Source organism: Panthera tigris, chromosome C1, assembly GCF_018350195.1.
Source record: "Panthera tigris isolate Pti1 chromosome C1, P.tigris_Pti1_mat1.1, whole genome shotgun sequence".
Lineage (NCBI taxonomy): Eukaryota > Metazoa > Chordata > Mammalia > Carnivora > Felidae > Panthera > Panthera tigris.
In genome coordinates, this window is record NC_056667.1 from 97771813 (window position 1) to 97788019 (window position 16207).

At 50.9% G+C, this 16207-nt stretch overlaps 1 protein-coding gene across 1 annotated transcript in view; it reads right to left on the reverse strand.

Moving 5' to 3' along the window:
• The window catches only part of NGF (nerve growth factor), a 53604-nt gene extending 37680 nt beyond the window's left edge, over positions 1-15924 (reverse strand). Inside the window, exon 1 of the mRNA XM_007076454.2 lies at positions 15879-15924. The gene's annotated coding sequence lies outside the window, so the exon portion shown is untranslated. The remainder of the gene's footprint in view (positions 1-15878) is intronic.
• Between the last annotated feature and the right edge of the window lie 283 nt (positions 15925-16207).

The following is a 16207-nucleotide window of genomic DNA, read 5'->3' on the forward strand; positions in this document are numbered from 1 at the left end:
TTTACATGTTTGCTTAGGGACACATGAACAGAAACATCTCCAGAACACTTGATAGGTTTTGGTAGCTTTGATCATAAAGGCGACCACCTACAATGTATTTCTCCCCGGAGTCTAAGAAACACAGAAGATGCTTGTCTCTGGGATTTCTCTTCTGTCCCGGTCCAGCACTTTCCAGCAAAGCCAAAGGCAAAAGCTAAGTTTGGGGCCACCTTTCCCTTTGCTGGCTCATTTCAGGGGCCACGGCTCCCTTGCTTTTGTGACCATCCCAGGAATGAGAGGTGAGGGCCAGGTAGGACCACCCCCAGGTCCCTGGTAGGAAAGAAAAGACAAGGGGCTGTTCCCCATGTGTGCAGAACATGACATTGCCTTTCCATGGGACAAAGCCACATGGAGGCAGCAAGGAGTGGATCCCAGAAATCTATGGGAGTGATTTTTAGCTGGCTGCAAATGCCCGGTGGCAGGAACAGACCCCAACGGTGGTGGGGAGCGGTCCTGGCCTAAATTCTGGAATGGGGCTTAGGAACCTGGTTGCACCTGTGTATGTAGAAGCTGGATCCGAGGAAAGGGTTGAAAGAGGAAGTGGCATGAGGAACACAGGTTGTGATTAGGGTAACATACAATGCTAGACCCTTCAAGGCTTAAGGGCCAGGTGCTATGTTAGCCATTTCATAAGCATTACTACCCCGATCTTACAGATGGCTTAACTGAGGCTCACTCTACAAATGAGCAGTAAATCACAGCGACGCCACAACACTGACCTTCTGTCTTCCTTGTTTGGGGATTTAAGCTCCATTCCCTTCCGTCTCGCTTTACAAAGACCTTAAGCTCCAAAATATTGCCATGAGTCATTGACTGATGTCTGAAATTTAACTTTCTAAGATTGTAATAATTCAAGGAGAATATCTGCTGTCTGTTGAAGAGCTTTTAAGTGCCAAATACTGCACAATTACATATTTTCTCTCATTTAACCACCACTTCAAAAAGGGGGTATTGTTATTATATTCCAATTGTACAGTTGAGGAAGCTGAGAATCAAAGGGAGAGTATGTGATGTATTTAAAGTCACCCATCAGTAGGAAGAAAGGACCAAGGCCAGCCTTTTGCTTGCGCTGCTGTCTGTGAGTGGTTCACTGCCTTCCAATGGAGACAATTTGATGGCTGCTAAAAGCATTTGCCCCTAACAGAAGCATCAGGCTGAGCCTTATCCAGCATGCATTTCTTAGTACGATGAAGGGTCAGAGATCACCTTTTGATGGAGCCAAAGTTTGAAAGCATCAAACCTCTGCATACCAAGAAGGGGACCTAATGATGGAAGGGGGCCCCACCGGCAAGTTGGCTGATAGGTTTTGTAAACAAAAAGCCAAAGTCAGCGAGCGGTTCTCTGAGGGAGTCGGAAAGGGTTGGTCAGCTCGAGCGTTTTATGACTTCCGAAGCTATGTGACAGACAACCTCATCACCTTAGCCCTACAAAGCAGCTATGAGACCACGTCTGTGGGGAAATACATATTTCTATGGACTGAGTCAGGGCTAAATTAGACATTAGGGTAAGGCAACACATCTGACTTTCATCACCATGACATCATCCTTTAGACCTTGTAAACGTTCATAATGATATTTTTGGTAGGCTGGAATAAGCTGTCTCCATCTGAGGTGTATTACTTTAAACCTACATTTAACAGACTAATAAAATGAGGTGTCGGCCAGCTAATCCCCTGTAGTCATATCCTCAGAAGTATCCAGGCAGCCAAATGAACCAGTTATGAGTAATTGTCCTGAGGTGGCCCTGAGGGCACAGACCCTGACCATCCTGTGTCACTTGGAGTAGTGGATGACCAGAGCTGTGTATCTGGGACCGGGCATTCCCCTCCCACGGGAGACTCCATGGTCTACATCCCTCGGGATCCTGAGACCTAGGAAAAGGATCCGTGGTCTGAAACATCCCCCACCCCCACCTCAAGAACAGGGGTTGACCTAGGGCTGGGGGACGCCTGCCTCATCTACCATGTTTTAAACACGGACCGTCCATCATTGCAGGTGGCATTATGGGAATTCCTCTTTTTTAACTGAAGCATAGGACCAATGTCTGACACTGAAGGCTCTCCTGGAACCACAATGTTCATAATTATCGCATGATAATTATACTAACTCAATACAGGCCTGTCTGTTCAGGACCCAGTCTCTGCCGGGCTGTGTGGGATGCTTGATTTCACCCCTCATTGGCCTTTCCGGTACACTTGGTCCTACTCAGCCCTTCACTGAGCTCCTGAAAGTGATGGCATAAGATCCCCCATTCCTTCCCTAGGAATGACCAGTGGCCTTTCAGAATAAACAGATCCAGAGATTTCCCCTTGGAGATGGCCGCTCTTCCCTCCCGGGTCTCAGCCTCCCTTAGGTAGAGGGAGGAAGGGAGGTCAGGCTCTGCCCCTGACCGGGACCCACTTGAGTTTAGATTTTTCCCTCCTGCTCCTGTCCTTCCCCCACTCACCTCCCTTCTCTGACTCCTCTCTTCAGTCACACGTCTCAGAGCCTTCCAGTCTCACTCTCTGTCCTGCTGAATATTAAAGCTCATGTCCAGCCCTGGTCTACAACAGTTCCCCGGGCCACCGTGCATTTACCAGAGGCAGCCAAGCCTCCACAGCCCTGCTCTACCTGCGACCCCTTAGCTGAAAGGGACTCCACAAACTATTTGTGCAGCCCATGTCATGCCTCCTCCAGGAAGCCTTCTCCAAAATGCAGATCCCACCCATCTCCTTTCCTAGCCTTCTGTCACAATCCATGTCTATGCCACACTTACCAACCTCATGCATTCAACCAATGCTTTTTGAGCTCAATACAGCAAAGCTCCAACCCTTATTCTTACATTCCTGTGGAGGAAACAGCACACAAACAGACGAATACTAGAATTAAGTGCTGTAAAATAAAGCACGGGAAGGGGCTAGCTAGAGTCTACCGGTGGCTGGGTTTGGTAGGGAGTGGAAATAGATATTTTAAATTAGGCAATCAAGAGGTGACCTCTGAACAGAGGTTAACAAAAGTTAACCATGCAAAGAAGACCTGTGGGCAGAAGAGTCCCAAATAGCAAGCGCAAAGACCCTGAGACAGTAAACAGATTAGTGTGCCGGAGACCTAGCCAGGAGATCAGTGTGGCTGCCACATAGCAGTCAAGGAGAGGAGAGATCCAGGATGTTGGAGACAGGGGCAGGGTCCAGACCATGGAAAGGCAGGGCTTCTCCCAGTAGGGTTTCAACCCTACTGACACCTCTTTGTTGCAGGCGGCTGTCCTATGGACTGTAGGATATTTAGGGCATCCCAGGACTCCACTCCCTAGATGCCAGTGTCACCATCCCCACCTCCCACTTGTGACCATTAAAATTTATCTCCAGAGCCTGCCAGATGTCCTCCGGGTGACAGGGGACAGGCAGAAGTATGGATTGTATTCCATGTGTCGTGGGACGACATTGGAAGGTTGAGGCCTGAGAAATCATGGGACGTGACTGACACCGTTAAAAGGGCACACTGACTGCAGCAGGGTTAAAAGGGTGGAGGCAGGGGGCTCCATGAGGAGGTTCTGGAGTAGTCTGGGGGACAGGTGATAGCGGTCTGGACCAGGCAGTGGCGGGATGGTAAGCAGTGATTGCATTCAGAATTTATTTTGAAATCAACAAGACTTGCTGGTGGACTGGATGAAAGGTGACCAGGAAGGTAGACACAAGGATGATTTCTAGCTTTGGGGTCCGAACAACTGTGGGGATAATGATGTCATTATCTAAAATAGGGAAGGCTAAAGTAAGACCTAAATCTGCAATATCCAAGTGGACGGGGCAGTAGCCCATAAGACCTAGGGGCTCAGGGGAAAGGTCCACATTGGCAACAGACACTCAGAAGTGGTGGACTGTATTTAATGCCTGGGGAGGATGAGAAATCCAGGAAGAGAGTGATACAGAAAGGGAAAGAGCCTGGACTGAGCTCAGGACATTCCAACATTTAGAGGTCAGGAGAAGGCAAAGCCACCCAAGGGGACAGAGAAGGGAGAAGGGACATTAGGAGAGCTCATGTCCCTGCGGCATCTGACCCTGTAACTACATCCACTATATCCTGTCCACGGCCGGGTCGACAAGTAGCTGAGCAGCTCCTGAGGCATCCATTTGTGCTCAGCATCAACGACCCCTACAACACCAGGTTTTGGGCAACCAAATGACGTAGCAGAAGTCACCTTGTCTAATCCTTCCCAAGAAGTTCTGTTAGTCCCATTTACAGCTGAGGAGACTAGAAGTCAAAAAGGTACAGTAACTCACTCTCAATCACATGTGTTTTTAGCCCCCCCTGGACCTGGAATCCTGGAGGGGCTGATTCCACGTTCCCACTTTTTCCACAGTGCCCTTGGCCTCTTGCGTTAGGCCCGTTCAATGCCCAGCACAGGCTCTGTTCCCATCGTGGCAGGAACAGCTCATCTCTTCCCAAGCTTACGCGAAATGCTTTCACATCTGCTGCTGCATTTGGTATGGGCGGGAGGGAGCTAGCATCACTCACGTAGGGCAAGTGACTATCAAGGTCCCCTACCCAACCAAGGGCAGAACCAGCGCTGGTACCCGGAGCCCCACACTCCTCGTCCAGGGCTTTCACACCTCACTTTGTTTATCCACAGCCAAGGTGCTTCCCCAGCTGGCAGCCATAGTCAAAGCAGCAGCCCTACGCGGTACAGAGGGGCAATATCATTACTCTCATTGTACAGATTAAGACTCGGAGGCTCAGGGAGGTTCTGCGATTTGACCAGGTTACACAGCTAGAGAAGGCTGAGCCAACGATAAACGCCTGGTCTCCCGAATCTGAGTATGACCGAGGTGAAAGAAGTAATCTATACCCGACTTAGCCATTTTTTCTTTCTTACATAACAACCTTTCCAGCCCATGAAAGAAAGAAACTCCAGACAGGTTTGTGGAGTTCTCCCAAGCGTGAGTTTGCCAGTCAGAATTCTGTAATAGGGCCATAATCATTCAAGAAGTTGACATGATGAGAAGGGGACCTTCTGTGTGCTGTGCCAATTTAAATTATTATTTTGCTTAACCATCAAGATCCTTTAAAAAGAAACTTTGAAACATATTTTTGCTTTATTAAGCCGTCCACTTCCTCACATGCCCTGCTCTTTTTTAGAAAAATTCAAAACAACAACACTGAAAAGCCCTTCCCCCGCCCCAAATATTTCCTTCCATTTCCAAGACACAGAGATGCTGACACACGGGCGTGAAGTCTGGAGTCAGGCTTTGGGTGTCTGACCTCTTCAGAAAAGAAAACGAAAACATTTCTGGGTGTTCACACTTTCCCCCAGAAAGGACAGACACCACACTCTTGAACCCAGATGAAAAGAAAGGTAATTCATTTCATGCCTAAGAAACATTCTTGGTCGTGTGTCATGTTCTGGGACAATTGATTCCATTTGTCACTGCAAGTTTCAGGAAGGGTGGAAATATGCTTCCCCCACCCCCGCCTTTGGGGCACAGAAAAAGTAAGTCGGCGTTTATTTTTTCCTTAAAAATAAAAACAACCACAAAACCAGGTGTAATGATGATGTATTTAAACAGCGTCTTGGCTGTTTCGCCTGCTGTCCGCGCAAGCTCCAGGGCTCGGCTCAGTATAACCCACCTGCTTGGGGGAAGGGACTGGGTACAAGCAAGAGTGTCCCTCTGTTATAAATGTTAGTTACAATGTGCAACTGACCTGGTGATGTTAATTTCATAGGGCATAGCCCAATGGTGGTGGAGGGGAGAGAATTCCCTTACAGAGACGGAAATTAACACTAGGACCAGGTCCCTTTTCTCCCCTTCTGCCCCACTGCCCTGAAACCTCAAAGAGAGACGTCTTAAGTGCCCGGAAAGGAGCATTAAATCTTTGGTCTGGACAGGAATTCAGCATTTGAGGAGATGTCACTAATAATCCTCTTTGAGTGTTAGTGGTGAAAATGGGGCCCAGGGGGAGGGCATTTTATGAGGAGAGAGCTGGAATGAGCCCCAGGGGAGCACGAAGAAACACAGATGAGGGGGGGAAGGTGACAATTCCACGTGAACAAAGAGGCAGGCAGTTTGTCATCACTGATCTGTCTTCAGGGGCTGCATTAGCCAGGCTCTCAAGAAAATTGGGACATTTCACCTTTGTGGCCCCAAACTAGGATCCCGGTGTGGGTCGCTCAGGTACCCCCTGCCGGGAAGGGGAGGTCTCGGGTCAGTGATAGGTTGTGGGCCAGGGTGAGGGCTGGAGTTAGGATTAGGGTTTGGTTTGCCCGAAGGTGGCTGTCCCAAGTGTCCACATTAGGAGCCTTTAAGCTGTTTGTACCAGGAGAGAAACAAACTCCCGGCATTGGGGCAGTCTGGAGCCTCGCTCATGAGAAAATGTTAGGCTCCCTCGCCTGGGCAGGAACTTCTTTAGTATTTTGACAATGTCAACATTTTAATGGTATCTTAGCTCTGCTGCCCTTATAAAAATATACTAAAGGGGAAGGATGTGATTTGTGGGAACAGAAGCTCCCTCCAGAGTCACTGCATCCGCACTAGGACCAAAGCATTTGTCCTAGTCCCAAGGCCAGGAAAGGCGGCGATATCCCTCTGGTGGTTCCCAGTGACAGGGAAGGATGCCTTGTGCCCCTTGGACAATGAAGCCATGGTCATGAGTGGGCAACAGAATCACAGGGAGATGGCTCTGCAAGCATGAAATGGGAGAAACATGATCTAGAAGGTGGGAACGAAGACAAGCTTGGTTTGCCAGAGAAACAACAAAATTCAGGGATGATAAAATGGAAGTCATAGTTCTGATGAGGTTGAGTAGTGATAAAGGAGGAGGAGGGGGCGAGGAGGAGGAGGAGGATGGGGAGGAGGGGGATGGGGAGGAGGAGGAAGAGGAGGAGGAGGGGGAGGGGGAGGAGGGGGAGGAAGGAGAAGACAGATGATAACAGCAGCTCTCACTTACAGAGGGCCACTTTGGTGGCAGGCACTTCATACATCTTTGTCACTTAATCTACACAACAGCCCTATGAGGATGGAATTCATCTGACCGCCCAGAGAAGGACACTGATGCTGTGAGAACTCAGGTTACCCAACATCACACAACCGGGAGTCACAGAGCTGGGACTTAACTTCAAGTTTGTCTGGCTTCGGAGCTACGCCCTTTTCTAAACCATGCCGCTGTCTATACCAGTAGCTTTTAAACTTTTTAAACCATGACTCGTCATGAAAAAATTCATTTTCCATCATGATCCGGTTTGCACATACGTACGTGTAAGCGTGCATACCACTAAAACATAAGTTTCATGAATACTTTTTGCTACATGCAATGCATTTTGATTTTTAAAAATTTTATTCTACTCTCTTGCATTGAGAGAGAGAGAGAGAGAGAGAGAGAGAGAGAGAGAGTTATACTACTAAATTAGTTTCATATCCCCCTGATGGGACTCAATCTGTATTTTGAAAAAAGTTTTCCTTTCCTCTACTCGATGGCAGTTGATTTGAAATGTTTTTCAACTTCCTGCTTGATCTTGCTGGATGCTGGGCAGCATCTCTGCTTCTGAGGCATGCTGCTACTCATGCACTCAGGACCATCCCTCTGGTGGAGGGGGTCATCATCAATCAAATATTTCAGAAATTACAAATATCTGACAAAGCCATTTGCTTGGAGAACAGTCAGTCCAGGAAACCATCCAGAAAACATAACCGCTGATCTCAGGCACCAACTAATACAATATTTTAGGCAGTTGACGCATGCTTGCAAAAGAACTCTTTTCACTGCTTTTGGAGCCTAAAGGACTCCTCTCGCCTCACGAGGCAGTGTGTGCTCACCACCTAACAATAACGCCAGAGGGAAAGAAACACACAAGGTCACGTGGGGAATCCATCGACCCACCGTCAAGACTCACGTTGCCTTTCTCAATTTTTCGTGAGCACACCTAGGATCTGAAATTGGACTGCTCTTTAGGGGAGGGTGTGTGTCTCCACCCTGGTCTGGGATTTCGGGGACAAATCTGTTTCGACAGCTAGAGACAGTGACAGGGTTGGTTGCATCAGGGTCGGGTCATGGAAAGTGAAGTCCAGATCAGATGGCTCAGCACGAGTCAGCCCTGATGAGCCGTGGACTCGGTGACTTCACTCCAAGCAATGTGCACGCTAATTGAGAAAACATGTTCCTGTGATGGCCTCATGCAAAAATCCAGATTTACGAATTTTTTTTTTATTCCTAAGAATTCCTTGAATATTTGCCGTGCGTGTCTATACAGCCTCCCGGAGTCCTTTTCCTTCTTACTGAGTAGAGCTGTGTTTTTCTGCTGTGGCTCAGGTCAGGTTTTTAAAAGGGTGGGATCCTGATGGAGAACAAGTAGGCAGGTGGCCACAGGCCGTGGGGAGAAAGAGGAGGAGGGCTAGAGATGAGAAAAATAACTACACCTTCTGTCCTTTTTCTGGGGCAGAAAAAGCGACTGAGACCCAAGTCCTTACAAAGCAATGATCCACAAAGCTCAGCGAGAGGCCCTTCTCCTTCATGCTTCTGGCTCTGTATTCTTAAAGCCCCCCCTCGAGCTGGCCAAACCCCTACCCACCCCAGCCAGCCTGAGGAGCAGGCTTACTGGGCACTCCTGCATTGCAGGTTCTGGGCTAAGTTTGGGCCTTCCAGCATCCACTTCTCTGACCTCGAGACTGCCCGCTAAGATTGGCATTGTGATTCCCTCTTACAGATGAGGAAACTGAGGCACACAGGGATTAAGGAGCGTGGTCAGAGAACCAATAAGAGGTGGAACCATGGGATCGGGAGCTAGTTCTGTCTCTTTGTGTGCCAAGGTTCCTTCTATATCCAGCCCTACCCCCCACCTCCAGGAAGCCCCCCTGGAGTGCACCACATCATTCAGACCGCTCCCCTCCTGGGGCTCCTACAGCCACCACATTAGCACTTCTTCAGCTAGCTCCCCTGGTCCCATCCTCATGCTGCCCTCGACTGCTCCAAGTGTGTTAATCTAACTGAGAAGATAAAAAAGCCTGCTGACAGATTCTGTTGGGTCTGCATGGGTGTTTTGAAAGTGAGGACATAATACATTTAAGCTCAAAGTTTTGACTTCTCTTGAAAAGTTGGAAGACCTGGCCACATTGGCCCTACAATCCCGCAAAGCGACAGACGGCCTGTCGCCTTTGGACGGGGTGCACTCTGGAGCTCAACGTGGTCCCCACCAGCCTCTGGACTTACCTCACTTACGTTATCTGATGAGCCTGTAAAGCCATTTCAATCTCAACTCCTGAGCAAACTCCTTGATGAGATGGGATCATGATTTATATGGATCGTGAACCCCCCCATCGCGCCCAGTCTCCCTGGTTAGTGCCTCAATAAAGAGGCTGAGAAAAGGGAAAATCAATCCACAGGCCTGACGTCTGGGGGACCTGCCTCCCCAGTGGGGTGGGGGCTGTGTCCCCTTTAACCACAGGCTATAGGTGGTTCAGTGACAGCTACTCAGCCAGGGACCCTTGGTCGGGAGAAGCACAACCGGCCTGCTGTCATAGAAAAATTCACTTCCTCCTTCTTTCTCCTCTTGTAAACTTGATAAGATACATAAAATCCCCAAGACACAAGTGGTTGGAGGAGGAGGCGTTGGTATGTGGGGTAAGGAACCAAAACACTGTTAAAGCTGCCAGTGCAAATGGCCATTCTCAAGAAATGCCTTATTTAGAGAGCACTGCCTAACGTTGCTGAAGTAAAAGTCTGAGGAGAAGTTGGCCTCTGAAAGAAAATTATCCACGCGTCGTCTTTCCCCTGGACGTTATGAGGCAAAAAGAATTCAGAAATGAAGGCTTTGGTTAAAATTCTATCAAAATGAGTCTGTTAATTACAGAAGGTCCAAATATAGGTGAGTAAGTTCCTAGAAAAGCCTTCAATGCTGTTAAAGAGATTTCTTCCCTCAATGCAGCAAAGCTTTAGATAGAGACGCAGAGATCTCAAAAGTGTAAGGATGGGTGGCTCAGTAGGTTAAGCGTCCGACTCTGGCTCAGGTCATGATCTCATGGTTCGTGGGTTCGAGCCCCACGTCGGGCTCTGTGCTGACTGTGCGGGGCCAGCTTCGGATTCTCTCTCTCCCAATCTCCCTACCCTTCCTTCCCTCAAAATAAATAAATAAACTTTGAAAAGGAAAAAGCGCAAAGCTGATATTGTCTGACCTGAAATGAAAAAGCATGACGGGATGACCTCCTCAGATGAGTCCCTCCGAGGGAGAACACGAGGGAAGGAGAGTCGTGCCTGTGCGGTGCCTCCCGTGTGCCCGGCAGGTGCTGGCGTGCGTCCCACTTACTACGCACCACAGTCCGAAGGAGCGGGTACTACTCACTGTTACTTCTGTTTCATGGAAAAGGACCCCAAACCACAGGTGACCCCTTGCAGCTCTCTCTGCTGGGTGGTCACCCCTCTCCCCTCTGTCACCTGTGTCACCTAGTCCAGCATCTCGTAGGCAGTTAGAGCCCAGCATGGCTCCAACTTCAAAACCACCGTCCAAAGGGACCCTGCCTCTCTTGGCATCTCCCACACACCTCGGGGGTCCGACACCTGGTTATTGACAAGGATGAGGTGGTAGCCCAGGGACTCAGCCTCCGAGCCAGGTCTGCCCGAGTCCAAACATGGGATGGCGTGTCACCAGATTGAAAAGCAAGTCACTTTGTCCATGCCTCAGACCCACAGTGCTGAGGGGAGGCAGGACCTCCCTCCACCACCCACCTGGGCCGAGTGCTCATGGCTTCTACCAGACGGCCGGGCCTCCTTCAGCTCCCTTGGGGACAGCATGCAGAATGCAGACACACGAGCACGTCACCAACCCCGGCTACCGAAGGAACAGCCAGAGGAACTGGGAGACTCAGCCCATCTGTACTAAGTGGTTATCGGGAAACGATTCCAGCAGTGGTGGATCCTAACTGCCCTCGGTGTGGGGTGGCTTGGGCCGTTCCCTCCCACTGACTCAGGAGCCAGGTCCTTGCACTTGCAACCCTCCACCTGCAGAAGCCAGCGCAGGAAGGTGCCAGAGCATCTCCAACTGCTTTGCCTCGTGGTCAGTTTTCGGGAAAACCCTGACTGACTCTGACTAATCCTACTACTAATGAAAAGACTCTCTGCATGTGGAAGGGGTTGGCCCAAGTCTTGGGCAACTTAAAAAGCCACTGCTGCTGGTCCCACCTGACAGACTGCATCACCAGACCATTCTTGGCCTCATCAGGGATCTCCTTAGGTCTCCTATGTCCTTCCCCCACCACCTCATTAAGAGTCAACTCTAAACCCTGCCAGCCCTTTTCTATTACTTGGGGGCAGGGGGAGGGGTGTAGCAAGCAGGTGTTTCTAGAACACCCTCCCAAGATAGCATTCATTTCAGCCCTCTGCACTATGAATAATCAACCGGTTCCATCTTTTGTCCTACAGTGAGAGCTTGGGGCAGGAGTAAGTATAACATGAGCTGTTCTCCTTGAGAATAAACCCAGTGTTCCAAGCACCACCCCCTCCAGTGTAGCATTGCTGGCTGACTTTTTTCAATCAAATGTCACATTTTTGATTCCCATTTATTCTCACAGCTTGGGCACAGTTGTATTAATTTGCTATCAACATGGCCCCATGTTGTATTAAGTGCCGGCAGTGCCGGAGAGGGTTCTGCCTTCTCATTCTCTCATTCAGGAAAGGGACCTCCTGGTGCCAGAGTGTGATCCATTTAGTAAAGGAAGGAAGGATTCCCTCCCAGAGCTGTGGACACCCGGGGCAAGCAGTCTGCCTGTGTTTTTAACAGCATATGGCAGGGAAGGAAAGCTGCCATGCTCTGATACCACCTGTCCCTTCCCCCCACTCTTGCTGGTTTTCTTTTCATGTGGGTCATTTGTAGTCATACTCCAGTGACAAAAGAGACAGAGTGATTCCTAGTGGGACCACAGCACTGAGGTTCCTGCCAACGGCCTCCTGGAGACTGATATGCTGGTTCTTGGAGATGAAGCCCCAAGTCAATGATTAAATAACGGATGCCCCAAGAGTGGGGCCTGGAAGAAAGGCACTTATTGGTAATTCCCAAGGGAATTTTTGACCGAGAAGAGTATTATCCTTCTAATAGGCATTTACCCATATACGAGGGGCAGTGGCGGGGGGTGGGGGAGGTGAATTTTTGGTTGTCGCCATGACTTCTGGCATTTATTTAGTAGGCAAGATAGGGATGCTAAGCTTCCTGCATTATGTAAGTAGGTCACACTTAACCAAGAATTGTCCCCAAAGTAAGTCCCATTGGGAAACACTATTAATTCAATACAACTGTCCTATAGATTGGAAAAGTGAAGCCTGACAGGTTGAGTGACTTGCTCAAGGTCACAAAGATTTTTTCTCTCCTGTCTCCCAACTCAGGACTACTACAGAACGTTTGCCCACATTACAGCAAAAAAATGTCAAGAGATCATCTCAGTGTTTCAATCTGATTCCTACTATGTCAGAGTCTGAGGCCAATGGTCTATAGAGGCTCCTCAAAAACATGTAAAGCAGCCAATAGAAGAAGAATAAAAAACATCAGGAAGCTTGAGAAACTTTTTTATTGTATATTGTCATTATTCTGGTCTTGGCCAATCATTGTGGCGGAAGGTCTAGCCTCCTTGGTTCTAACAGTGACAATTCCATCCCTGTGCACACCTGATCTAAAGGCCAATGACTCCAAAGCCTTGGTTTCCCCAGCTGCATTTCTGCCTCAGGGCCATCCTGGTGTTACTGCTCTTCGGAGTTAGGATGTCAACCGTGTGCTCACTGTCAAGACGCAAGGTCCCTGGGAATGGGTCGGGGAATGGTCTTCCACCTACATTTATCTGCCTAATGCCCAATGCCACCATAAGCTGTTCTGTGACACTGGTCCATCATAGAGTTGATTTCTCAAGACTGGGTGAGCTTGAGAGCTGACAGTTTAGGTGGTGGTTTGCAAGATCGGAAGTGCCAGTCAAAGAAAGAGAAACCCTCTGGGAACATAGGTTTTATTTTGCTCAGACATAGCCAGAAAAATTTTTAAATGTTTTATTTATTTATTTTGAGAGCGAGTGTGACTGGGAGAGGCAGAGAGAGAATCCCAAGCAGGCTCCACACTGCCAGCACGGAACCCGACAAGGGGCTCGATCTCACAAATCAGGAGATCATGACCTGAGCAGAAACCAAGAGTCAGATGCTTAACCGACTGAGCCACCCAGGTGCCCCTAATACCCAGAGATTTTAAGTGAATCCTCAGCAAACCTTCCACTGCCTCCTAAGAGCAGAGTATTTGCTGCCAGCAAAGGTCTCCAAGGCCTGCTCGGGACCCCAAAATCCCTACCAGTTCTTACTGGGAGCAGATCAATGGCTGGGGCTCTGGTCCCTGGTCTTGCACTGATGTTGGCTCAGGGGTTTGGGCGTTGCCTCCGCTCCAGGCATAGTAGGGAAGAGCAGTAGGATGTCTCCTGGTAATTTCTCTGCAGCTCAATGCAACTGCCGCTGCAAAGGGCACTCGACTGTGCCGCAGGAGTGCTCAGTGCTTGTTGCAAAGTGAAGAGGTGAGACTTTCTCATCAGTTTCATCTCAGTAATGATGAGAAACTTCCCTCAGGCTCCAGCCCTGCCCTGCCATGCCCTACCCTCCCTGCTGATGTCGGCAGGCAGCCGGGGCCCCCTTCCTGGTCCTGGCCACTGCCAGGATTTCTCCACGGAGGAGAAGAAGAATGTCAAACCTCCCTCTGGGCCCCCAGCTGGGGGTGATGAGGGGTGGGTAATAGGAGGAGGTGAGAAACCTCACTGCTTTGAGAAGGACTAAAGGTGCAGGAAGAGTCACCCAGACTAGGATGACTGTCCCCAGCGGACCCAATTTTCCCACTTGCTGGTAGGCTTGGGCTGCTTCAGGGGTAACAAGGCTGCCCAGGGAAGGGGTGGCCCCAGCAGCTGGTTATAAAATCCTCTGAGGGACTCCTACAAGTCCATCCACACATGAGTCCCCACACTCCTGGGACCTTGGTTTCCCATTTGTGGTGCCTCCTAACATTTTCCCCTTCAAGGCTGCCCTTTCTTTCACCTGCATAAAAACATTGGGGAAAGGAGGAGGGGTTTGGCAACACGTGACGCGAACCCCACCCCCTGCAACTGACGGACCCAAGTATGAGGAACACCACGCGCTTCTTCAGGGAGTCAATGCCAACAGCGCCAGACCCAGCCCCCAGACCACTCCTCCCCGCCCTCTCTGCCCAGTCCGCAGTCCCCTCTGAACCTCCGGGAACACTGCCCAACATGGATTGACATTTGGGTTGCCGAGGCTGACATATGACTTATTCCAGAATAAGATCCACAGAAGGCGCCCATCCAGATCTAATGTAGCCCTTTCCTCTGCAGAGGGAGAAAGTTTCAGACGTTCGGTAAAAAACCGAAAACACTGCGCAAGACGGGCGGGCAGGGCCCAAGTGCTGCTGCCCTTTCTGTGCTGCTCTGGGAGGGAGAAGTATTCCCCTCCAGCAGACTGAATTGGCAGCTTCAAGAGCCTGAAGACCCTGCAACGATGTCACTGGTGGGCCTTCCACCATCATGTGTGAATTTGCAGAAGGCAGCTGGCCCTGCACGTGGAGGGGAAGAGGGGGCTGGCCCTGGCAGTGGGTGTGCCCACAGGATGGAGCCAGGACAATTAATCAAGTGCCTTTTCTCCAGGATTTCCATTGGCCTCAGATGACAGATGGGGCAGAGGCACCCAGGAGAGCACTATTTCGGTTTCCAGCTGGGAACGTGCACTAAGTTTTCCTTAATACCCACAGCACCCAACAGGCTTTGCTGTAACACACTTTAATGCATGAAACACCCATAAATTATCCTTCAAACTGTTACAACTTCCAACCTGGAACAACTTGGAAAAACCAGCCTAGCAAGCAGGATCTTTTTTAATCTCTCAAGTCACAAGGGAAGAGAAAGTTCAAGCAGAAAACACCTTCCATGAGAATCTCAGAGATTTTTTTTTTTTTTTTGAAAGGAGAGTTGTAATCAAACACTGCTAAGCCGCTTGTTCGTGTTGACCCAAAGATGCCGCTTCCTGACCTCTGAGTCCTCTCTCTGCCTCCCCTCTGTCCTTGCCGTCTGGACCCAAGGCGCTGCCCGCCCCACCCCTCCAGCTTCTCCTACACCTGGCAGCAGACAGCTGGAGGTGAGGCCTGTGACCCAAGTAGCCGGGTTAAGCTTTGGCGACTTCGGTCCAGCGTGGCTCCTTGGAGGTCCCCTGGTGCACAGGCTCCTTCTATCGAGCCCTGGGGCCCTCACTAGGGTCTCCCAGCCCTCCAGCGACTCGCGGAGGAGCCCAAGGACCCTTACTCGGTTCCCTGCACCGCTTCCAGTGAGCCCTGCCCGGCTCATCCCCTCACCTGGGGGCGACGTAGCACTTTCCGGACTCCGCGCACACACCAGCCCGCGCGCGCTACGCACTCGCCCGCCGCGGCGCAGACCACCATTCCTCCCGCCCCGGCGCGCTCGCAGCCCGCGCATCCCTCTCTCTACGCTCTTTCGCGCTCCCTCACTTGCGCGCGGTCCCCTTCTCCCTGGAGCTGGTAGTCCCTGGCACAGCCGTGGCGGCCACTGCAGGCTCCAGGGATGCCTCCCGGACTTCGGGCCATCGGGAGACCCGGAACTCCTCGACCAAAGAGCGAGAGAGAGCGCTGCTCTCCCGGACTCGCCCGCCTGCCCAGGCTCCCGCGCTCCCACACCCACTCGGGACACTGCTGCACTTCAGCCCGCGGGAGCCTCGGGGGGTGCCCGGAGATCTCGCCAAAACAGGATCCATGCACTCTCTCCCGGGGAGCCCAACCGCGCCAGCCCGCGCCCCCTGCCCGCGCTGCGCCCCTCTCCGCGCTCGGTTCGGGGCAGCCTGACTCACCGCTGCGCTCCCCTCCGGCTCCCAGCGCTCTCTGCTGTGCATGAGCGCCGAGCTGCTCTAACACAAGCTTCTTGAATTCTTAGCCCCTCCTCCCGGACTCCTGAGTCACTCACTCCAAATCCTTCCCCCCACTGCAACCCTCCCCAGCCCCGGCCCAGCACCTGCTCTGGTGGGCGGAGGTGTCGGGCTATCAGGGGTCCTGGGTGTTACAGATCGATAGCTCCCGGGAGGGCCGGCTCCACACAGCCAGGGAAGGGTTCAAGTCTCCGGAGGTCAAAGGGAAACGCACGGGGGTCGGAGGGGCCGCGCGCGCAAAGCCTGGACGGGGA